This window comes from Canis lupus, chromosome 37 (assembly GCF_011100685.1).
Source record: "Canis lupus familiaris isolate Mischka breed German Shepherd chromosome 37, alternate assembly UU_Cfam_GSD_1.0, whole genome shotgun sequence".
Classification (NCBI taxonomy): Eukaryota; Metazoa; Chordata; class Mammalia; order Carnivora; family Canidae; genus Canis; species Canis lupus.
In genome coordinates this window covers 27,085,375-27,110,301 of record NC_049258.1, presented here as the reverse complement: position 1 = coordinate 27,110,301, position 24,927 = coordinate 27,085,375, and the positions used below count along the sequence as shown (strand labels likewise).

At 39.0% G+C, this 24,927-nt stretch overlaps 1 long non-coding RNA gene across 1 annotated transcript; it reads left to right on the top strand.

Moving 5' to 3' along the window:
• The first annotated feature begins 2,797 nt into the window (after positions 1-2,797).
• LOC102151539 lies at positions 2,798-10,712 on the top strand. The gene is made up of 4 exons (XR_005384995.1): positions 2,798-3,143; positions 8,373-8,501; positions 9,622-9,734; positions 10,302-10,712. It is a non-coding gene; the product is annotated as an uncharacterized LOC102151539 (long non-coding RNA).
• Positions 10,713-24,927: the final 14,215 nt, after the last annotated feature.

Genomic DNA, 24,927 nt, shown 5'->3' with positions numbered 1-24,927 from the left:
AAAAAATAAAAAAAATATGATCTATCATTTAGCGGTCCATCAGAAGCTTCCAAAAGTACCTCAGTCACTCAGGATCAGTGATAGTTCACTGTGGCAGACTTACAACCATGCATCAAAAATGTAATCTCGTTACAGGATTTGAAAGTGGGTATGAATGGAAAGTTTTCCCATTGTTTCAAAATTGTAGCTAAAGGTATAAGGCACAATGACACTCTTGCTACCTTCCTAAGCCTATCCTGAGCCTATGGTGATGTGGCCAGTCACCTCTACTATGTCCTTCCTCCCTTCCTACCAACACAAAATTGAATGACTCAGGGAAGAGACAGGATTCTGAGCCTGTTTTATGAGTGATTGGCCTGGAGAATTTTCAGGTTCAGAGAATTTTCCCCAGATTCAAACAAGAGAGGCAGCCCTCAGGAGGACCACTTGTGATGGTGAGGAATTGCAGATGCAATAGAGGGAGGCTGGCATCTAATTTGCCGGTCGGACTTCAGCTTGGGTGGCACATTTCCTAATTTGTCTTTTGTCTATTTGAGCAGGTAGGAAAGGAAATGAGAGAGAGAGAAAGAGAGAGACAGAGACAGAGACAGAAGGGACAGACTGAAAATTCCTGAGGGAAACATCCCAAACTGCCACCATCTGGCCTGTGTGTTGCCTGCATTTTCCATCAATCATTGAGATACTGTGAAAGATGGGCCAAGACATCCTAATAACAAGAGGCTTAGAGTATTTCCACAGTGAGGAGGAAGCTAACAAAATTCCAGAGGAAATCAAAATAGAACATCTCTCCCGTAGGCAAATGTGATGTAGAGAGATCTTGCCCGAGATGCCTCTGACATAATTCACTTATGTTCCCCCTAGGCAGATGGAACACAGGCTATGGTGACACAGAAGGGTATTTAAGGCAAGGCCACAACATCTAATTAATGAAAATAGTTGCGTTCCTTTAATCTTTAATCCTGAGGGGCTAAAATAATAATAATAATAATAATAATAATAATAATAATTAATAATAATAATAAGTAAAGGAAAAGCAAAGGAAAGGCAAACACAACCTCTTCTCTCTCCAAATACAGAAGCTCAGAGTACATATGCTTCAAGTTGAACTTGCTATTGAAATTTTAAGTTGTCCAAGACTTCACCAGACTCCATAGTGCCGGGACGTTACTAATAAGCACTGAAGTTGGCATCAGAGATTAGTGAAGGGAGATTGAACAGGAAACATTTGAAGGCAGAAGGAAGCCTTGGTACCATTCCTTTTCACCTTTCTTTGCCCTGGCAACCCAGTTTAGACTGTCCAATCAACAGACAATTTCTATTCAGTTAAATCTCAGTAAAACTGAAGAAAAAGTTTAACATGTATAGAAACTGGGAAATGAAAACAACAAAAACCCAAAAAACAAAACACTTGGTTAGGATTTGATTATTTTTCTCCATCTCTTTGTAGCTTCTCTTTTCACCCCTTAGCCTATTATCACAATCTTTTCCTAAGAAATTTTCCCACCATATTATCAGCCTGATTCAACCAAGAACCACAGGGTCCCTGTCTCCATAGAGTCAGGAGGAGTTATTCTCGTTCTTAAGTACTGCTTCTCAGACTTTCCTGGCCATAAGAATCACCTGGGAACTTTTGGTGTTGTTATAAGTATGATTTCTGGGGACATAATGGACTGAATTGTGTCTCCTCAGAATTCATATCTTGAAGCTCTAACCCACAATGTGATTGTACTTGGAGATAGCCCGTAAGGAGGAAATTAAGGTTAAGTGAAGTAAGAGTGGTGCCGTAATTTGATAGAACTGGTGTCCTTTCTAGAAAAGGAAGAGACACCAGAGATGTCTCTTTCCACACAGGTACCACAAGGAAACCATGGGAGGACACAGCAAGAAGGTGGTCTTCCAGAAGCCAGGAGACAAGCCTTCACCAGAAATGAGATCTGCAGGCACCCTGATCTGGGCCTTCCAGCCTCTGGAACTGTGAGAAAATAAATTTCTGTTATTTAAGAAGCACAGCCTTGGGATATTTTGTTATGGTAGCCTGAACAGACTAAGGCGGGGGACCTTCCGCTGAAGCTCCTAAATTACTAAGTCTGAGATGGGTCTCAAGAGTGTGTGTGTGTGTGTGTGTGTGTGTGTGTGTGTGTTTAAACAACTGAACTGATTTTTCATGATCTGGTGAACTTGGTATCTACACAGGAGTTTGTATTGCACTATTTTTGCCTGGTTCAAGAACTACCGAAAAGGAGGTTTTTTTTTTTTGAAATCATATAGATAATAAAGGGGAAATATAGATAATTTTTACCAAATATCTATGATTTATTTATTTTTTACCAAAATGGCTTGAGGCTATTTTGTATAATCCCTCATTCTACTGTCTGGTAGAGAGAAAGTGGTCAGTTTAATAGCATAAAGCAAAACAATCGCCCTGAAGCCCCTCTTTCTGGTCAAGGTATTTATTCAACTTATTCAACTTCTTGCCCAATCCCCCAGCTCTTTTACACATACATAGTCTTACACTTTTCCAGTGGGTATTTATTATTAGTTAAGGCATGATTCTGGATCTCAAGGTGGGGATCACCGTCTTGCCAGGTCCCCCTTCACCACCCTGGGAGAAGGATGGAGGACAGAGGAGAGGTGGGTGGAGCCAATTCATATCTTCCTAGGAAACATGCCTTCTGGCTGGAGGCAGTCCCAGGCTGACACCCAGAATGTAGGGCAGAAGGACTTGTATACGTGCCTGTGCCATTCACACCTGGAGACGTCACCCCCTTTCACAATCGCTGCCTTCTCACAGTGGCGGACGTCCAGGTAGTTTGGCCAGGAGCTCCTGGCCTGGTTCTGACTGGGGACGTGGCTATCAAAAGGGACAGTCTGGTAGTTCTTGATTTGGTTTGGCTGCCTTCTGCCCTCTAGAGTACTCTTTTTTTTTTTTTTTTAAGATTGTATTTATTTATTCATGAGAGATACACAGAGAGAGGTAGATACATAGGCAGAGGGAGAAGCAGGCTCCCTGTGGGGAGCCCGCCGTGGGACTCAATCCCAGGACCCTGGGATCACGACCTGAGCCAAAGGAAGATGCTCAACCACTGAGCCACCAGATGCCCCTGGGTGCTGACTCCTGAAGATCCCCCTGAAGCAGCTTGCAGGTGAATGCCTCCCTCAACAATGCCTCCCTCTGCTTACATCTATTTCTTTCAGAGTTCTCCTTCCTCCACTCTTTATAGACTTTTCCTTATTTCAACAAATTTTTATTGATCCATCACCATTCTGGGTGGTGAGAACATAGCAATGAATTGAAAAGAGAGAGAGAGAGAGAGAGAGAGGAAACCTCTCAGAACTTGGTATTCTAATGGAGATAAAGGCAATATTGGTACATACATTTATTATTTAATATGTGGTAATAATAAATACATAAAGAAGAGAAAGGAAGGTAAAGTGATAGAGAATGAGGTAGGGTGATAAGGTGGCTCTTTCCATAAGGACGTCAAGTAAAGCATATCTGAGAAGACAGCAGCCAGGCCAAGACTTCAGTGCACAAAGGAAGCCAAGCAGAAATGCCTGAGGAAGAGCATTTCAGCCACAGGGAAAAGCAAGTGCAAAATATTATGACATCTTTTAGGGACATCTCAACGGTCAGGATGGCTGACGCTAGAGACAGGAGGAGAGGGATGAGAGGCAAGCTCAGAGAAAGGGGAGAGGGACAGATCAGATCAGGTTGTACTTGGCCAAGAGAAGGAGGTCAGATGGTGTAAAGCAGGAGAAAATTATGGTCTGATCTATCTCTATAGGGAAAGACCATGGGACTGAAAGGAGATACTGCAAAGCCAGTTAGAAGGCTATGGATATGAATAGCCTGGGTTAACTCCTAAACACAGAATTTCAATGAATTTGAGTATGATATAACCAGAAGGTATAACCAGGTCCAAAAATATCCTGGAACCAGAGGCTTCGATATCTACCATTACCTGGTGATTATATATTTTTTAAGATTTTATTATTTATTTGAGAGAGAGAGAGAGAGAGACGAGAAAGCATGAGCAGGGGGAAAGAGACAAGTAGACTTCCCACCGAGCACTGAGCAGGGAGCCCGATGCAGGGCTCCATCTCAGGACCTTGAGATTATGAACTGAGCCAAAGTCAGACACTTAACTGACTGAGCCACCCAGGCACCTCTTACCTAGCGATTCTTTTATTTTTTTCCCAATCAGCTTATAATCAAACATGTAGCCTTTTAGCATTCCTTCTCTTTTAGTCGAAAACCCTAACTTTGTGGCTTTTTTTTCCAACAAGAAGACAATCGAGTCTTCCAGCCCTGCCTTCTGACTCTACCATCAGGGAAACATGCAAACAACCAATTTGATTTTCACAATATGTTTTGCTAATAATAAGAGCAGGTGCATGAAACACATTCCCACCTGATTCATGTAACCTCCTTCAACATTTTCTAGGCACCTGGTCAGGTGGAGTTAGAAATAACTTCATTTGCATACAATGGGATTTTAAAAAAATTGTACTGATTTACCAGCAGAACTTACCAGTGACCTCCAACACAGAATTTCCAAATATCTGCTCTCAAAGTGTTCATATCCTTTGCACAGAACAAAATTATTTGATGAAAGTGTTATTGTGTTTTAGACTGAGGTTTTAAAGTGATTTAATTATAGCCATAGAATGTTGGGTCTTATGTATCATATTGACAAATCCAAAACCATACTTCTGAATTTAACGTTCTCTGAGGATGTGTTAAGAGCATATTGGCTGCTCTTTCTTTTGGCAAAAGCTTCATACTAGGTAAAAGTGCTTCCAATGTTATTTTTGAACTATTCTATTTTTGACCCAAGCCTTTTCTTTGCTGTGGTTATGGCCCCGAGTCCCTAAATTATAGGTTCTCCTGTAGTTTCAAAAAGCTAATTCACACCACCATGCACATTAGGAAGGTGGTGTATATAATATTCCACGAAGGGAGACCCGAAGAACATTAAGCCCCCACCAGTGACCGGTCACGAGTCGGGCTACAGCTGACGCTACTCATTTTTCTTCACTGACAAGTTTTCATTATGTGGCTTTCCCAGAACAATTTAGAAATTGATCTGCAGCTGATGGAAGCTAGGATGAATCGGGCCCGTAAGTGAGCCCAAAACATCAGGGCAAAGTCAAAACCAATGGCCAGACTCCAGCCCTGAGTATGAGGTGAAGAACACCCTCCCTCCCCACTTTCTCCTCTTCTTCTCCTGCCCTACATGCTCTTCTGTAGGCAGTACACACCGATCCCCAGGCCCCTCAAAAGGGCTGTTCACTCTGGGGATAGCCCCCTGGCCCGGAGAAGCCATTGTAGCCTTTTCTTTCATCCTCTATTTACTTATCTCCTGCCTAATAGGTCAGAGGCTCACACTCTTGAAAAAACAATTCCTTAGCTATGTGTCTACGGGTATTAAAGAAAAGATCTTTTGTTTTCTGCAAGATTGTGTACATTTGGTTGTAAATCGAGGGCATTGATCTAAGCTTGCTCTGTGTAATTCTGGCATGTGTGGGGGGAGCGACATTGCCCCTTGGAGTATGCAAGGGTGGGGTTGTGCAACTTTAAGAGAAACTTTGGGAATGAGATGCTCTTAAGACTCTTCCTGGGGACATGCTCTGGTTCCAAGAGGATTAGGAATTTAGCCAGTTAAGTGTTGGTAGTGTTGGTGGTGTGTGTGTGTGTGTGTGTGTGTGATTGTGTGTGTGTGTGTGTGTGTGTCTCAGGACAGAATCAGTGGATGTGTGTTATGGGACGGATGTAGGGATGGTGGGCAAAGGGGGTGTCTGGAGAAGGACTGAGACTTCAAACATAAACCTCAATCTATCATACAAATAGGAACTTCATTGAGCCAAAAGAGATTACCCTCTCCCCCCATTCCATCCAGTTTGTGAGTCAGCACCACCCAGTTCCCCGGAGTTGGTGAGCACATCCCACAGTCTGTTTTCTCCCCTAACAGCAGTGAATGATAGCAGCAATCAGTTCTTGAATAGCTTTTACTGGCAAGACAAAGTGCCAGAGGCTTTTTGATGTCATAGGTAGCCAGCAACTGGTGAACTTCGACCCAGCAGTCACACTCTTACATTGTGAGATAAATCAAACTAATTAACGGGGAATTTCACTCTAAATTTTCTGGAGGGGAAAGAGTCATCTTCACATACACTAGAGGTATGGTGGTAGAGCTTCAGGCTCACATTTTCCCACAGTAGCACATCAGTGGGACCCAGCCTTCAAAACCATCTGCTGAGGGTGGCCACACCTCTCAGGCAGTTGCTCAGCCGTGTGTACTGGTCTATGTTGTGATCAGCCGACACACATCCAAACTCCACACTCGTCCAGACACATGAGTGCAGGAGGCGGGTAGTGGCTGTGTAGGAAATAACTGAGAACCTTCTTAGAGATTAAATACTTTGATGTGAGGCCATTTGAGGCTTATGCTTGTTGTATAACCGTATCTTTTTCATGAATTCTTTTGCCATTTAATAATGAACGCTTACTTTAGTACTTTAGAGTCTCAAGACAAACTTCCATATCTGGCTCAAGCAGAGTGAAGGGGACACTATCGGTAATCTTTCTATTACTTGTCTTTAGAGTAATTGTGTTAAGGAATTGAGGGCTTAAGGGAGTAAACTGGTTTCCATCCCATCCATAGAAAATATAAAAGACCAAGAAATTAATAAAAAAGAAATAAATTGGCTAAAGATTGCATCTCTCTTGAGTTTTTATTATTTTAACTATCCAGCCACCATATTTTATTTTTAAATAGTAAGATATATTTGAAGCCTAAGGCCAGTTACATTTGTTTTTTCCTTTCACCTGAAAATCATGTTGATAGTTGGCTAGCTCTATGGTAGGAAAACATGGTTGACAGTACATTCTCAGCGTCAGAATTGGAGGCATCCCCAGAATCCTCTTTTTTGGAATGATCACAGTGGGGGTGGAAGGTGAGCCGGAAGGAGCTTCTGTGGCAGCGATGTGAACCAAAACCTACCAACTAAGTTTCATCTTCAACAGAATATTCTGTGAATGTTTCCAGCCCAAGTCTGCTTCCTTCTCAAGACTAGGGTTTGAAAAAAAAAAAGAAAAAAGACTAGGGTTTGGTTGTGGGCAAGTAAGACGTCCATAGAACAGGGACTCTCCCTATTACCTAGCTTTAGCCTGTATAATTTATTTGAGGAAAGATAATTTTAGATGAAGGGAATACTGCTCAATCAAGATTTCTTGAGAGAATGAGTAAATAAATGAACGAATCCAATGTTCTTTGCCCACAAAGAAGCAATCTTTTATAAATGTAGAAGCTGATTTTTTTAATTTAAATTCCAGTTAGTTAACATACCATGTAATGTTAGTTTCAGGTGTACAATTTAGTGTTTCAACACTTCGCTACAACACCAGTGATCAGCACAGCAATGCATTTTCAGTCTGGAGGAGAAGATATACATAGAATCCAGTTACATTAAAGAGTCCTAACTACCTGTGGTTATTGGGAGTAAATATACCCCTTGGGAAATTTGGAAGCCAAAAATAACCTTAATCTGGTTATCTCTGACTCTGGAAGACTGGTGTTAGCCATGGTGATGCCAACTCCTCTATGACAGTCGGCACTGACAACCTGGGGTGAGTTGTCCTTTCAAAGCTCTTTGCCACTTCCATCTAATGAATCTTCAGTGATAACTAGACATGACCAAAGAAGACCAAAAACAAGCTAATGCTGTGATGGCATAAATCAAAATGATCAATTTTCTGTCAGTTTTGGTCAATCTCCGATCAGTTCTGTGTAGTGGAAATGGAAATGATTCCTTGTTAGATAATAAAATTATGAGACTTTTGTTTAGTAGCAAAACTAATGATTATTTCTCTTGATTTCTGGCTAAGCTTGTTGGTTTAGGTACTGATATGCATCTCTTCATTGAAGGAGGATATGGCTGGTTACACAGCTGAGATAAATGACATAGCATTGTTGCCAAAATCCACCTCAACCCCTACCATATGTCCATGTGTACCACACCCTGTCGATCAAAATGTTTATTAACATTCACAAAGGTAAACTCTACCAAACTGTAGAACAATCTAAGGAAAACTCCCAACATCTCGCTTTGGACATTACCCTTTAGCTGTAAAGGAAAACAGGTCAGTTTGGTTGATCACATTGTCCAAATTGGTAATCAAACGAGATGATGGATGTCAGAGCATTTTGAAAATCTACAGAACTTTTTAAAAATGTAATATGGTATTATAATTAATAGTAAATTTCTACTTAGCTTTGTGTCTTTTGAAACTGGTTTAATTGTATGGTATTTAAGATCAGATATCTTACAGATTGTGTTTCTAAATGATGATTATTCATTTTTATACTTAGAGTTAATCCGATTATGTGTGCAGTAATGCAAACATCCAGCTGTTGGTTCTCTGACTACACAAGAGACAATCTTGAAATCTTTTGGGCAAGAAATGAACTATAGAAATAGCTGTGAGTGAAACCATTGGGGTATGAGAAACATTTCTAGTTTTGTTGTTGTTGCTCTTAATCTTTATTTCTATCTTTGCATGACAAACAAACAAAACTTCTTAAACTGAAAATAAATCGCTGAAAGTGGTGCCTGGAAGCAAAGCTTAGTGTCTGTATCATCACCTCAGCCAAATTTATTTTTCTTCTGTAATCATGTTCTAAACTTTCACATTTTCCTCAGTTTATAAAACTTAAAGATTTCTAAAACTGTTGGTTCACTTATTCTCACTACAGTACTAATCATGTCTTTAGCAGATATAAATGTACAGGGATTGGACTAGATAAGCCAGTTAGTACAAATAAAACCCAATTCCAGGACTTTATGTTTGAGCAAAACTTCTTCTACTCCTTCCTGGGCTCACTTGTTCTGCTGGACTTGGTGTTGAGATTGTGTGAGCAGACCCTCCCTGAACATCTGCAGGGCCTGGCCTAGGAATGTGGAGACTCACACAATAAATGGTTAAATAAAATATATGCCAGCCACCTAGCTTACCAATATACTTTCATAACAACATAATTAAGAAAATGTCTGTGCTGTTTTTACATGACTAAAAAATAAAATATCATTTCAGCTTATTCTCAATAATTTAAAAGGTTAAGAATACAATATAACTTTAATCAAAGCATACATTAATCAACATATATTATAATATATTTTTTGAGTATATTTTCATCAAAAATATAAATTAAGGTAAAAAATAAATTAAGGCAATGTCTAATGCTTAAAAAGTAAATAATTTTATTATGCTTTCCAAATTTTTTTCTAAACACTGAAAATATCTATCAACATTAAAGGATAATAAATGAATTGTAACTAACTCGAGCACAAATTTTAAATGAGTGTATTTAAATGAAACTAACTTAATTTTTGAAAGAAATCTTTAAGTATTTTCATAAATACAAAGTTACTCATTATTCTAGCATTCAATGTCCATCCAGTTGCCAACATAGAGAATTTATATCATGCTTCATTTCTGTTTTGTCTCAACCTAAATATATACTAATTTTAAAATAATTGAATTACTCAATATTGCAAAATATTTCCCAGTCGCCATGTTCCGCTATTGTTAATATTGTGTTAATTCATGTGTTCTTTCAGAAGGATTGGGGTATGGAGAGAATGGAGCAACATGGGCCCTCAGCACCATATCAAGAGGATGCCTCGTTATGGGAGAAGCTATTACATTCCTGCTCTCTGAGAGCATCTGACAGGTTAGTGAATGTTTCTTTTCTCTTCTCTTCCCTAAGTACTTGCACTGCTCAGTCCTTGCACTCCAAAGCAGTGAGCACATCCTGGGTCCACAGCCCCCTGGCAACCCACATATCTCACAGCCTTCGGGAAAAACTACTAATTCTTTTGAGGTGATAGGGAAATGCATTTCCCTGGGGCTTGAAGGGTCTTAGTCACAGGAGCTTATGTTTAGTTTCTCAGTCGTGCTGGGCAAGTGCTAAGTTCAGAACTGCAGCGATAGAAGCATCTCGTGTCTTTAACAAAGTTAGATTTCTCATGCGGGTGATATTAGGGCCCGTGAAGGCACGCGTGGAGGAAGGAGCCCATGCTTGGCTGGGCCTATGGCCTATATGGGATGTGATTTGGAGCAGTTGAGAGTCTTGGTCTGAAACTTGAAGGTGAAGCCCACACCACAAGGCAGGGGGATTGATGGCAAGAAACAGATCCATAGCGAAAATGTCTGAATTCTACACTCCACTGTCCCTGAGGCCAGATGGACATCGAAATTTTCACTTGGTGAGACAGTGTATTGTCTTTCTTTTCCTAAGTCATTTTTAGGTTTGATGCTGTCATCTGCACCAGCAAGTCACAACTGATACCAGCAGGAAGCCGTTCTCTTCCCAGTACACCAACCACCAGGGAGTATCTTGCCAACTTCGACTTCATTTAGGGGAACCTGGATAGAAACTAGAGAGAAACCACTGGATGCAGCCTTTCGATTCAAATCCTGGGTTGTGTCTAGATGGTCAGCCTTTTTGCCGGTGCCACTCAACCACCCATGCCTACTTTTGCCCTCTGGTTTCAACTGAACTTTCTCTAGATGCCAAAGACTTCTTTGAATAGCTAACGGTGACTCAGACAAAAGGATCATGAAGAGGTTCGAATACGCAAAGAAGCCTTGAAAGTGCTTTTCACAAAAGCATCAAAACTACGCCACTGACATGTTCGTTTATTACATGTGGAACTTGTTAAAAGGAATAAATACCTAATTTCATAGCCCACTGTAGAAGAGAGTATTGCATTTCTTAAATCTAAACAACTACCCATTAATGCTTAATTCCCATGATTTGAAAATCTTTTCTAATCTCATTTTTCTTTCCGCCTCCAGCCGAGTGATTTTTTTATATATATTTAATCATTAACATAGCATCGGTGTTGTTTGTAAGGTAATACCACCAAGAAGCCCGCCTATGCACTAATGGCTTAGTTGGAGGCTGCACATTCCTAATGATTATGCGTTCATTTAAAGCTTTCACTGCACAGTAGCAAAGTCGACTTGAAGTAAATCATAAACTTCACTTTAGTCAGTGTATCACATATCAAGATTTTTATAAGTACATGTTGACTTTTTGGTAGAGGCCCAAGTCCCCAATCAGTCTTCCAAGAAAGAAAAAAAAAAAAAAAAGGAAAGAAAAACGCACAGAAATAGGGTGGGTGGAATCATGCCCTACACTAATAATCTATTTCAAAGAATACCTTCTTTCAGACTACACAAAAATATAGTGCTTACATTTTTACAAACCCACAGTTTATGTAGAAATTATTTTATGTTTAGATATCACTCACTAGTAACTGGTATTGAGCCAGCCTGAGAGCTACATAAACACCAGATTTTACACATTACATAGCTCACACAACATTTTGCTCTAAGCTGGTTAGTTAGTTATAAATCTACATGCAGTTTATAGTCTAACCCTGCCTGGAGAGTTCCCCTGCTCCCACCATTTTGGTTTTTTTTTTGTTGTTTTGGGGTTTTTTGTTTTTTTGGGTTTTGTGTGTGTGTGTGTTTTGGCCAAGAAAAGCAGCAGGGGGATTTATATATATACACCAAAAGAAATCAAATCATACATGTGCACTTTTGTAAACTAGAAATTCCTGTTTCTTTTACTGTAAATCACTACCAGATGTCAAATAGCAAAATGTTCATTACTCCCCCAAATAATAGAGTTGATTAATGAGGCACATTTACATTGTGGAATCTTGGTCTCTGTCACAACTGGACAGGGTTTAAGAAGTTTTTCTTTTTTTTTTCTTTTTTTTTTTTTTTAAATCATGCAGATGGGGAAATAACTTTAACTAGTACGCTTCAAAGACAAAGTAAATATTAGGCATCTTGGGGCAGGGTTTGGTCATCTCAGGGTAATAACTTCCAAATGAAACGAGGCTTTCTTCTTACAGAACAGAAATGGTAGCCATGTCACAAGACAGAAAGATAGATATGTTTCTGGCCCATCTATGGCTTGTAACTGTTCGATATAGGAAATATATTCTAAGGGAATTTTAGTGCCATACATAAACATTTAAAGGCAGTCTGATTGCTCTAGTCCAGTTACCTGAATAATCAGATCTTGGGTTCATAACTCTGTGATGATAGTATTTGTGGAGAAGTACTATTCCAAAAAAAAAAAAAAAAAAATCCCTGTTCCTGTGGAATAGGTGGTCATTCAAAAAGGAGCACCTATTTTAGGGAAACAGCGGATTGTAAACAAATTTGGTTACCAGTCTGGATGCAACCCTCTCGAAGGGAAACATGTCACCTTCTGGTCACCATGCTGCAACAGTACGTGGATTCCCACCCACGGCCTTTTCAAAAGGTACGTGTTTCTCGCCACTGCCTGTGTGTTCTATTGCATTGAGTTAAAGGATATTGAAAACAACACAAACATGACACTGGCAGTTAATCAGAAGTTTTTTTGTCAGCAAAGCTGACCTAGAATGACTCAGAAGCAGTTGGAGGCCAGCCTTTTGCCCATAATAGTTGGTTCAGACACTTTGGAACCAGTGTAGGTGTGGTCACCTATAGGAGCACAGGCAGCTGCATGCATCTATGTGATCCACTTCTCAATCAAGCACTTATTTGCTTTTATGCAGACAAGTTGTGTGTGTGTGTGTATTTGTGTGTGTCATTCAATTTCTTCGTAGGCAATCTTAGGTAGTCATCAAGAACATCAACTTTGGAATCAGTCACACACAAGTTTGAACCCCAGTTCCATCACTCATCAGCAGTGCGGCTTTTGTCAAGTGATCTAAATTCTCTGAGCCTCATTTTCCTCATATGCAAAATGGGAATATTAATGAGCACATCAGAGAGTTATCTGAAGAATTAAACGAGATATTGTGGATGAAATCTTTAACTTGGTGTTTCACACGGAGTAAGTGCCACACCTCCAACCATATTAACAGCAAGATTTTTCCAGAACAAAACTTTCTATGTCCTGGCATACAGTGCTCAAACTCCCTGGTTTTCCCTTTCCTGCTCCAGGTGGAGTTACATGGAGCAAACTGAGGACTCAGACATATTGGGAGGCATTGATATTAATATTAATTTTAAAATGAAATATATTCAGCTTTTGAAATAATTTGAAAATCCAGTACCTAGAATTTAAATGATGCTCCACTGTCAATTATAAAGAATCACAGAGCCAGAATAGAGTCCCAGATTATGGGAAGACCCATTTTAATGCTGTAAAAACTCAACTCTGGAAAGGAGATCTTAGTTTCCCTTCGCATCTCTTCAGAGGTGGTGCTGGGAACAGAATCTAGGTCCAGTCCCTGTCCTGACCCCTCCTGCCCTCTGCCCTCTGGTTAGGCTCTGCTTTTCCTCTAGGGTTCATGACTGGGGACAAACGCCAACTCTTCTGAAAACACCAAACTACAGAAAATGTGACAGACAGAACCTGGGCCTGCCCTTGTCATTGAAAGCCTGAATCATAGAGCATCACCTAATAAGCTAGGTTATAAGGTTTTGTGAGAATAAAAATGTGATAATGTATGTGAAAGCAAATCTTAAGGAAAAAATTTTTATGGAAAAATGAGGATTAATATTATGCATTTATTATGCATATAATGTAAATACAATAAATATATTTAATATATACATGTTATATAGTTCTATATTCACTTTATAAATATTAATATATTATGCATTTCTCTTATTATCATATTGCAAGCTTGTTTAAGTGAATCAGATAGCCATTTGCTGAGAATACCTGGTGTTTTAAGGCTTCCATTATATGGTAGGAGAAAATTCTATCGTGAAGAGGAGAGAGACAGCTGAGAAGAGCCACATCTTAAGAGCTCTTAATACAAAATGAATTACTACCCCCCATCTTATAGGCAATTTTTGGTCTAAGATGTCCCAGCTTCTGGAGAAGACCAGGCTTAGCCTTCATTCTTAGTGAAATAACTAAAGCCTAGGCTGATAAAATGATTGCCTTAGAACATATACTAGGTCCAGTTAAAGTTACTCAAACCTGATGATGTTTAATGCTGATGAGGGGCTCTGCTCATTTGGGGGGGAAAAACATATTGGCAGCTTAATATTGGAAACTGAAGGGAATTTAGGGGAAAAAAATAGGTTAGTTTGGCATGGTTATATATTTTTTAGCTCTCTAGAATACGATTATGACCTTTAACTGAAATCCATCTTTCATTTCAAAAAGGACTCTTTATTTATATTTCTTTGTATAGAAAGACGCATCCTTTATTACACTTCTGCCTATCTTTAATTCCTTCTACTCTTCATCTAACTTCTAAAAATGTCCTCTGAGAAATGCAGTCTTCTATTCAACACATCAGAGTTCTTAAATAAGAGACAACGAGTTGTGTTTGAAGAACCTGTTGATCTTCTCAAAGTGAGGATGAAAGATGCTCAAGTTTTAAGGCAGATTTCAAGGATGCCAAGGAGTTCTTCCCTTTTAGACAAAGTAAATGAATGATGGGTAGATAGATAGACATGTCTAAATCTCGGAGTGCTCTGACAATGGCTTCAGCAGGCTTCTGAATATTAGAGGCTGGCATCTTGCATACGTTCCTGAGAGCCAATTCTGAGGAAGTTGTTCAGTATGAACAGCGAGACCCCAAAAAGGAAGCAGTGGTCATGTACAGAATGTAGCTCAATGGGAGTCCAAGGATAAGGGCAAACTGGCAGCTCTTATTGTCCTGTGGTATTTGGGATTTCCTGGACTCCCCCTTGGAGCTCATTTTCTTAGTCATCCTCTTAGCAAACGTCACTTTCCCTTTTCAGGTAGGTTCAAGGACTCACCTGACTGCTGGGATGCAACTTTGAGCATCTAAACATTGCCGATTCTGGAACATTGGCATTTTGCCATTCTCTCCATCTATCCATTCACCCCTCTCCCCCAAACCACTCTTTGCACTAATTAAGGCACCCAGTTGCTAAAAGGTCTTGTTTTGCTTTGTTTTTAATACTCATTTACTACTGTGGCATTCCATAATGGGAAAGTTAGAAGCTGAATGCTGCTGTTGAATGAATTATTCCGTGTGAATATGGCCAGATCAACATGTGTGAAATGGAAAGACAAAGGGGCATGCATGCTGTCCATTTTGCCATCATTACAATGAATATTGATTACCGCACATTAGTGCAGCTGGAATAATTACTGGTAATCATGGAAATGGCCAAAATGAATTGATTGACTGTTGTTTCATTCAGTTTCCCAGCTGTGTAACCAGCTGCATAGCCACAGTCTGAGATAAATCCTGCTTATGGGGTCTTAAGGTTTTTTGATCATGAGACCACTTGTGAAAGGTTATTAAATGGGTCCTTGAGGGTTCCATCACAGTTAGAGCACCTTTGAGGATGTGTAACTCATGGACAAAGTAACTATTTATCCACCAGGATCCCATCCAATGACATTGCCCCTGCATGATATATATCAAGCCAAAGCATTTTTAGAACAACTGAAAAATAAATCAAGTAAGCATTTGAACTCTGGCGTTGCTGATTTCCCACTCTGTCATCAGGTGGGGTTTACAAATAAGTTAATTTAAATAATAAAAATAATATATTTTAATTTGTGTACTCATAGTGAATTTATACCTGTTAGTTTCTAAATGGCTTCAATGCAGTGACACATACACACACACACACACATTAAGAAAAACAGATGCCACAATTTTTCACATCTACTAATATTGTTTATGACATGTGGGTGGCTGAACAGTATTTAAAGTCATGTGAACTGCTAGATGAGACTCTACCATTGACAAGCTCTGTTATTTATTAAAGAAGTTTTGTTAGTTTAACATTGGTTCCGCATGAACAATAGTTTTGTATTTTCTGAGTCATCTTTTTCGCTTGCATGAAAATAGGACACCCTTAGCCCAATGGCAACTGACTCTGACCTCTCTTATGCTTTCCATCTGCACTACATTCATCAAACCATAGAGTTTGGAATCTGCAGCCTTTTTATGCAATTTGAGTAAGAGAGAGGGGGGAGCGAAGCACTAATAAGCCTCTCCTAGGGGGACCCAAATGACTTCTAGCACCATCCCAGGGATTTGGGTCAGTGAAAGACCAAAGCTGTACTGACAACTTAGCTTTGGACTAGGGCAAGTCCTAGTTTTGAAAATGGCTCTGCGTCTGCTCGTTTTACCCTGTGGAATTCTGAGTCTCTGAGGTTGTTATAGTTTAAATGGATGCCTCCCCTCCACCTTCACAGACCAGAATGTTCAGGTTATTCCCCACTCTATCCAGGGGGAAGCATCTAAGCTTTGGAATAAACTCTACTTTGAGTGGTCTTCCAAGATGGGAGAATGGGAATGATGACCTATTATCAGAACAACTTAACTGGGATCCTGGTGAGTATTTTCCTTACCAAAAATTGTAAAAATTCATGGAACACATGGCCTAAGAATAGGACGGGACATTGGTAATCAGAACTGCCCTCGAAGTCAGAACTCTTCTTGAAAATCCAAAACACATGGCATTAATAGTGATAATCCGAATTGATTTCCAAATGGTGCCGGGGTGATTACAAAACACTTGTAATTATGACACCTGAAAAGGTTAGATAAAAACAATGATTTGAGGCAGAAATAATTTATATTACTATGTTTTAGAAATTAAAGTTTTAAAATGTACTTTTTTTTAAAGCATGTGAATTTAGATGTGCAAAACATGAATATTTACATTCTTTTTTTGGTGAAATATAATTGTGGCTTTCTACAATTTCTGTTTTTCAATGAGTTAACATTCAAGTGTGCTCTTTGTTACAAAAAATGGAAAGAATTTATTTTGACATATGATGATTTCCCTTCAGCTAATTCCACCATTAGTCCTTGATCATTAGTGCTAATGAGGAGAAACAATGTGAGGATAATCCTAAAATAGTAGATAATCCAAAAGGCATGTATCCTTGACTTAAAAATATTTTGTATTTATTTTTGGATATATGGGTATGTATGATATTATTGGCATTCTCATTATTGCAAATAGAGTCATATTACAAAGAAGTAGCTTAGAATGAGCAATATAATATTTTGGAATCATTTTACTTGGAATTAAATGGATCACCATGAGTTTAGGCAATGCTAGTGTTATTCTGAAAAATACCTGTAGACAATTTTTGCAACCAACCCATTTCTTACTTTAGGCTCAATTTTCTCCATCACTCTAGACCTTTGTTGTTTACTGAAATCCTGAATCTCTGATACCCTAGTGGTTCACTCAGCTCTGCTCTGACCTGCTAGGTACACCCAACTAATTAATGAATACCCCATGTCAGACTCACAATCTGATCTGAAGGAGGAAGAAAACTGAAAACAAATCACAGTTTTAAAATCCAAACCGTGTACTTAAAAGAGCCAGGATTTGGTATTAGAATTCCTGAGTCAAAGTCTTAGTTTCGGTGGTCACTCTATCTGTAATTTTGCACAGATCAACTAGCTTCTTTGGCTCTTAGATTCCTCATTAAATACAATGAGTGGGTTGAAACAGTGCTTTCCCACGTTCCCACAGGATTGCCTTCGACTGCAAAAAGTCCACGATAAAGAGGATGACGATGTCAAGGGTCAATAGTAGGTTTCTCCCCGTTCAGAAAAGCAATGATATATCTGTATGTTGATATATCAGTTGCATTGATATTCTATGCAATATTGTGTCTAGGGGAGAAAAAAAAAAACAGTGGGGAGAAAAGAAAATTTGAAAACTAGAACATTCTCTTCAGTTCTGACATCTTTAATCATAATCAGATTAATTGGAGCACCCATGAAACCCTTGGGAGTGTTTGCAAAGCAAGTTAGAGTAAGTTAGACACCTCATAGCACTTTCGTCTGGAGACCGAAGGTAGTGTAATATCAGACTTTATGGACAAACTAGGATAGGCGGAGCTTGGTTAGACTAGAAACTTTAAAAGTTCCTACAAATAGATAAATAGATGGATGAGTAGGTGTGAAGGATGATTTTTATAATCCAAATTTAAAAAGAAAACAAAGAACATTCAGATAGTATCAGTGGCATTCTTTACATTTTGAGTATTTAAGGTAACTCAACTGATTTTCATGGGGCTTCGCCTCAGGTATGATTACAAAGGAAAGGAGGCTCCCAATCTCCTCCTTTTCCAGAACATAGGTTTTCATGCTTTCTGAGACACTCAGGTTTGATAATAAAATTGTCTGACTATTGACCATGTTTGAATGCTTCGCTCCCTTTCAAAGGACTTTTTTCTCCTTTTGAAAAGCACGTGAAATATAAACTGAACAGATATGTTTTGAATATCCATTTCTACCTCCTTATGCATTTGCCACAAGTCATTCTAGCCCCTTCTAGAGAGATCCATTTCCATCTCTTTACCATCACATTTCAAAAGTAGAGTAAGAAATGGCTCAAGGGTTAAGAGACAGCTTTGTTTTTGGTCCCAAGTCTTTCTGTTTCTCTTCATCATCCCAGAATGATCACAAGGTCTTCTGATAGAATATGAGAGCAAAAATAAAGCTGTTTGGCATTCACTTGACTCAATGTGCTTGAATCTCCCGGTAACCAAATGTTTTACAGATGCATGGTGTGTGCGTGTGTGTACCCTGAGAGGAAGGATAAGAGAAAATGCAAAACAAGTGAAAGCTGGAAAAGAAAATTTCATTCGGGAATATGGACAGAATGCTTCCTCCTCTCTTTCTACCTTCCTTTATTTCTTTACATTCTTTTATTGAGGACTTGAGCTCTTTTTCTCAGTTCTTTCTGGTAATGCCTCCCTTGGAGTTCTTTCTGGCAAAAAAATCAAAGGATGCTCCCCTTTCTACAGAAATCACTGGTTAAGCAGGAATGGAAATTTAAAAAACAAGGTTGTGTTCTTTGCAAAACAAAACCAGAAACCTCAGAGAAATCTCTTTCCTACTAGCTATGGGTGACTCTTTTTCTAATTTACACATTCCCATATGATCCTCTACGAGAGAAAGAGAAAGATATGAATTGTCCATTAGGAAAAAGAGGTGGTAAAAAATAAAAGATTAGATATTTAATATTAAAGTAGCTTTATACATCTCCTGCTTAAATCCTTATAGACTATTGTTATCACGGTTAAGACCCAACTCTATAATGTGGATTACAAGTTCTCCCGTGATCTGGCCTCTCCTTACATGTCCAACCCTAGCTCCTTGGTTCAGTTGGTTTAGAACTCTTATTTCATGGAGATCAGAGTCTGTAAGAGCTCTGGACCTGGAGTAGTCAGGTTCAAATCCAGGATGAGCCTCCACTTAGACCTCCTTCCAGGTACTGTTTCCAGCCTTGCTTAAGTATGTCCATTTGGGGACTATCAATCTCTCTCTTACTTCTTGGCCTGAACAAAGGGGGCCCCCTTTACCTTGATCACCTGCCGCACATCTCTCCTTTGTCTTATATGGTTTCAAGCTAATCTAAACAGATTCCTACAATTCACCTTAATTTCTACCTTGGGTCCCTATTTCTACCCTAAGAACAGGAAATGACATTTCTTCACTTCTAGGTAAAGTTAGTTAAAGTAAATGATTATTCTGTTATTCAGTGCTATAATCTTAGCCAGTAATCTATGCAGCTCAGGTCTATGTCCCTTCCCAGCCCTTACAGATTGTCCAAATTTGGAGGAGTATTCACAGTAGTAAGTCAATTAAGATAGCTAACTGTTCACGGGCCCTGTTAAATGCTTTTACATATCTGTTAGTCCTCTCAACAGCCCTCTGAGGTAGTACTATTATTTTCACAGCTAGAAGTGGAGGCTCATCCTGGATTTGAACCTGACTACTCCAGGTCCAGAGCTCTTATAGACTCTGATCTCCATGAAATGAGTTCTAAACCAACTGAACCAGAATCTCTCCTTCCTAGTATGCATAGGAGATGATCAATCAATATCCAAGGAAAAGAAAGAAAATTAGAAAAAAAAAAAAGAGGACAAAAGCAAAAAGAGAAAGTGAACAAGGAGTCAGCAACCTGCTGTGAAAAGGAAACTGCCTTTCCCTTCCCAAATGTCCATCAGCAGGCTGGCTCTAGGGCAGTGCTCCTGTGGCTATCTGTTAGAGCAGATTCAGGAAGGACTGTCAAACATTACCTACATGTTTTTACTTGCTGGAAAGACGTGGGGGTATAAATCTATGTATGCTCAACTTCTGCATTTTTTAAAGGAATTACTTTGTCATCAAGTTCATAAATTCTCAGGTCTTGAGAGGTTGGCAGAGATAAAAGCAGAAACAGCCTGGGGTGGGACTGACCCAGAGGACTGCCTGCTGGATTTTTTCTGACTCAAATCTGGGAAAGTGTGAGGAGCTGTTAGAAGAGCAGCTGGATGTAGAGACAGCTGAAGAGTTCAGGGTAGCTGTTGACTGCAGTGCACTATGGGTAATGCCGGAAACTGAAGAGGTTTCTACTTGCTGGCTGCTTTGATACTAACTTGCAAGTGACCTGGAACAACTTTCTGGGTGTCCATTTTTTTTTCCTCATCTAAAATGGAGGTCATGTTCTGAATAATTGCCTAGATCTTTACCAGGCTCTATGCTCCCAGCTTATAACATCCTACCTGTGTTTCTCATCCCCTTTGCAGGTTGTAGCTCAGAGCTCTTGCTGAATGTGTTCCCCATTCTCTCCCAGAAAACTGCACTGCCTAGAGGTTGGGGAGAAGGGGTGGAGGGTGAGACACCCATGTCATTCGAATTCGGTCTTCCCCAATTAGTTCTAGGCTTTCCTAATCCTAGGAGAATGATTTCCACACATTCCGTTAGTTGTTCTGTGTTCTTAGATATTCTCTTTAAAAGCTATTTTTGGGCATGAAGGCACAGTAGATAATTCCAAGATATCAAGGAATGTGGCAACTATGAAAATATTCTAGTTGCTTTTATTGTATTGATATTTTAATTAATAAAAGTAAACTAAATAGTTGACGTAGGAAGATCTCTTTTTTCCTCTTTTACACCGAGCTGCACTCACAGATTTTTTTTTTTTTCAAAATTCGAAGAAAAAAGTTGTGGCATACAAAGAAGATAATATTTCTCTTTTGTTCCTTGATTTTTTAAGACACTGCATCAAATGATTCCTCATATTTAGTAACTGAAAATAATTGCCATACTGGAGTTTCTTCTATTCATCTAATTATCAACGAGTATTTAGATTTTTTACTAAATCATCAAGTTAAAGATGTGAAAAAAGAAGCAGAAGTAACCAGTTAACAGTGACACTAACTGTATAATGTCTTAGTTGTGGATTTTGTTCCACAACAATAGTCATTAATAAATCTGAATAAACACATATTCTGTAGATCAGTCGAGGTAGGAAACTGTTTTATCCTACAGGATAGCCCTTTCAGATTTATCCTATAGGATAGCCCTTTCAGATTTGGGGTACTAAGCCATCTCTCCTTTATTTATTTTGACTTCCAGATTACTGTTAAACATTTCTGGTAGGGAATTATAATAAAAAAAACTGATTTCTTCTGCTTCCACATCTCTGAGTCTGGTATTGCTGTCTACATACACCCCCTTGACAATGTCCCCGTTAGATGAAATGGCAAGGTTGAGTAAATGTTCACTTCCAAATCTTACATTCTTTTCTTTGCACATGTGATTGTATCAGCTTCCCAGTAGAAAAGAGAATTGGGCCAATATATAGATGTAAAAATACTATGAAGGTACATACTACTTAGTTGCTAGAAATATCTAAAGTAAAATCTTTAAATTTTATTAGTAAAATTAATGTAAGCATTAAACTGCGGCAGAGATGGCAAGCGGCCTCTTTTGGTCAATGATTTGCAAAGATGGTTCTAATGATTCCTCCCAAATATCTCCCATTTCCTGAAATTTAGATTTAACTCGTGATTTGCATTGACCAACAGAATGTGACAGAAGTGATATTATGTAGCTTTGGAAACTGGACCACAGATGATCTGTGGTTTTCACTCTTACCTTCTTGGAACAACTATTGTGTGAAGAAGCCGAATTAGCTTCCTTGAGAAAAAGAGGCCTCACGGAGATAGTGGTTCAGTCAACAACTAATGTCAATTGCCAAGCATGTCAGTGAGGCTGTCTTGGGCTACCCTAGCTTATGTGCCTTTTGTTCCTCTCCTTTTCGGACAACAGTGTTTATTATAGTTAGCTTATTACTGTCTCACTATGTTTGTTGGCTGTATGGCTGGCACATAGTTTGTTTTTTAGTTTAATCCTTGGATTAAGAGCAACGACACCTGAAGAGCCATACCAGGGAGCTTCATCTGAAGCCAATCTTGAGGCAGTTATCAAAATCATGGACTTCATGCCTGATGCCATAACAGTAGGAGATTAAGGGGAGTCTCAAGAGAGGGTGATGATATGTTTTCTATGTAGAAGACATATGACACTTTGTGGCTAAAGAGTGTGGTAGACAATCTAATGGCCAGAAATTTTTCCCATAATGATCTGCACATCCCTTTCAATGTAAATAGAGACATTTTCTCCATTCCTTGAAAGGTTGGCCACTGTGAAAAAACCAAGTCTAGACCTCAAGAGGCCTTGCAGTTTCTAGTCTCACCTTGGTGGACATTGACGTGAAACTCAGTCTAGCCTACTGGCAAATGAGAAGCCATGAAGAACAAAGATGGGGTGTAGCAGCTAACACTCCCTAGACAAAACAGGCAGCAGCCAGCTCTAATTACCAAGCGTGCAGGGTTACCTCAGAAATGAAATTTAATGAATAAGTTTTAAAAAGGGGACAGTTTACATATGGATAATCAAACGTACAATAAATCTAATTCTTAAGCAAAGTACACTGAAAATCAAAGAATGGTAGGGTGATTCTGTGTCTCATGTCCATGGTGGCAGGCAGCCTCTAGGAAGATCTGCCACGATCCCTTCCTCCTTTATGCACACCCTCTCGCTGAGTGTGAGTCGGACCTACTGTCTCCTTCTAAGAAATAGAGTATGGCAGAAGTAATGGGAAGTCACTTCAAATAGGTTTTAAACAAAAAAAGACTGTGTCTCCCCCTCTCTCCCCTTGCCTCCTACCTTTACTTTCTCCCTCCCTTTACCTCTTCACTGTCTCTTTTTATCCCTCTGGGTCACTCACGTTGCGGTAAGTGAGCTGTCATGCTGTGAGCACCCTACAAGGTATGATGAGTTGAGTTTCCCAAGTCCAGCTGAAGCCTGACAATGAACCACATGAGTGAGCTTGAAAGCAGATTCTTCAGCCTCATGTGAGTCTTGAGTTGAACGGAACCTCAAAAGACAGCTTGTTTGCAATATCAGGGACCTTAAGGCATCTAGACTAGAGGCATCTAGCTAAGTATCAATTTAGTTTCCTGACCCACAGATACTGCTGTTGGTTAATGTTTGTTGCTTTAAGCCACTAAAAGTCAGGATAATTTGTTATGCAGCAATAGATAACTAATTAATAGATATTATAATTTATATACCCATTAGTTCAGCAGATACTAAATGGAACAATTGTTATGAGCTACTGTAAAGAAAAAATACAGATTCTGCTCTTTTTCATAACCTCTCCTCAAATCCAAGAGTAGCCATTTTTGGCATGAAAAATATCTTCGCTGGGATTATGTTGGAAGGCAAGAAAATGGATTTCCTCTTGAGTGGAGAAGGCCAACAATTACAAGAACTCTTACTAACTTCTGTGTTTGGTACCTCTGTATGATGGCACATGTAATAGAGTAGCTTGTGGCATTACCTCTACCTTTGTGCTGGATGAATTTTAATGAAACTCTCAGAGCCATGCAGGAATGTGTTGGCACAAAGAACCAGACTAACTGTGGCTGAGGAAACACGGTCCTCCATGTATGCTTCAACAATTACAATCTAGTAGAATAAATAAGAGAGATAAATATATAATCATGAAATAAAATACACCAGAGGAAGTTGTAGGAGAAAGATCCTCTGGCAGAGGATGTAAATACCTTAAAAAGTTCATAGAATTTTGAAAAAAAAATTACGAGATTTTAACAGAATTTCAGAAAGCAAAAATAATAAATTATAAGATCCATTTTTTAAAAATTTTAAAAAAATAATAACAAAAAAATAAAAAAAATTAATATTAGTGGTATTAGGTCGCATGTTACTCTCAGTGCCAGGCAGGGAGTAAGGGTGAAGCAGTGAACTTTGACTGCACATATGTGAGATCAGCTGTGTATAGAGGTGACTTTCCTTCTCTTGTCACCTTAATTAGATTTTTGGCAATGGTGGCTCTGCATGCAATTGAATTTCCACTAAAGATTAAAATTTGATTTTTCAAATAAAATCTCTTTTAAAAATCATTATAGGATGTAGAATCAAAATGAAAAGGCGTTGTGTATACAGAAGGTTACCTGCAATTAAAGGCAGTAGGAGGGATCCCTGGGTGGCGCAGTGGTTTAGCGCCTGCCTTTGGCCCAGGGCGCGATCCTGGAGACCCGGGATCGAATCCCACATCAGGCTCCCGGTGCATGGAGCCTGCTTCTCCCTCTGCCTATGTCTCTGCCTCTCTCTCTCTCTGTGTGTGACTATCATAAATAAATGAAAAATAAAAATAAAAAAAAAATAAAAAGATTTAAAGGCAGTAGGAATTGCCAAAACTCTTGGACAAGATCATAGCATGTCTAAAGCTAGGAGAAGTTGGTGTCATCTGTTCTTGAGTATTAAAAGCTTAAAGGAGCCAGCATCTGTCAGTCTCTTCTGGCTCGACTTTCAAGAGACCTTGTATAACTTCTAAAAACAGGAAATTCAATTGAGAACAAATGATCTAAAACTATAATACAGTTTCCCAAATAGAAGCACAGACTATATATCTCAGTATTTTTCATCTGTCTTGAAATTAATCTTAAAAGTGCCATGGTGAGCATGTATTAAGAGGAAAAAAGTGTTGTTTTGAATCATATATGCATAATTATAAAAACCAAAATGATTCACCAAATATTAATATTTTGTATATGAAATGTTTAGACTCAAATTTTG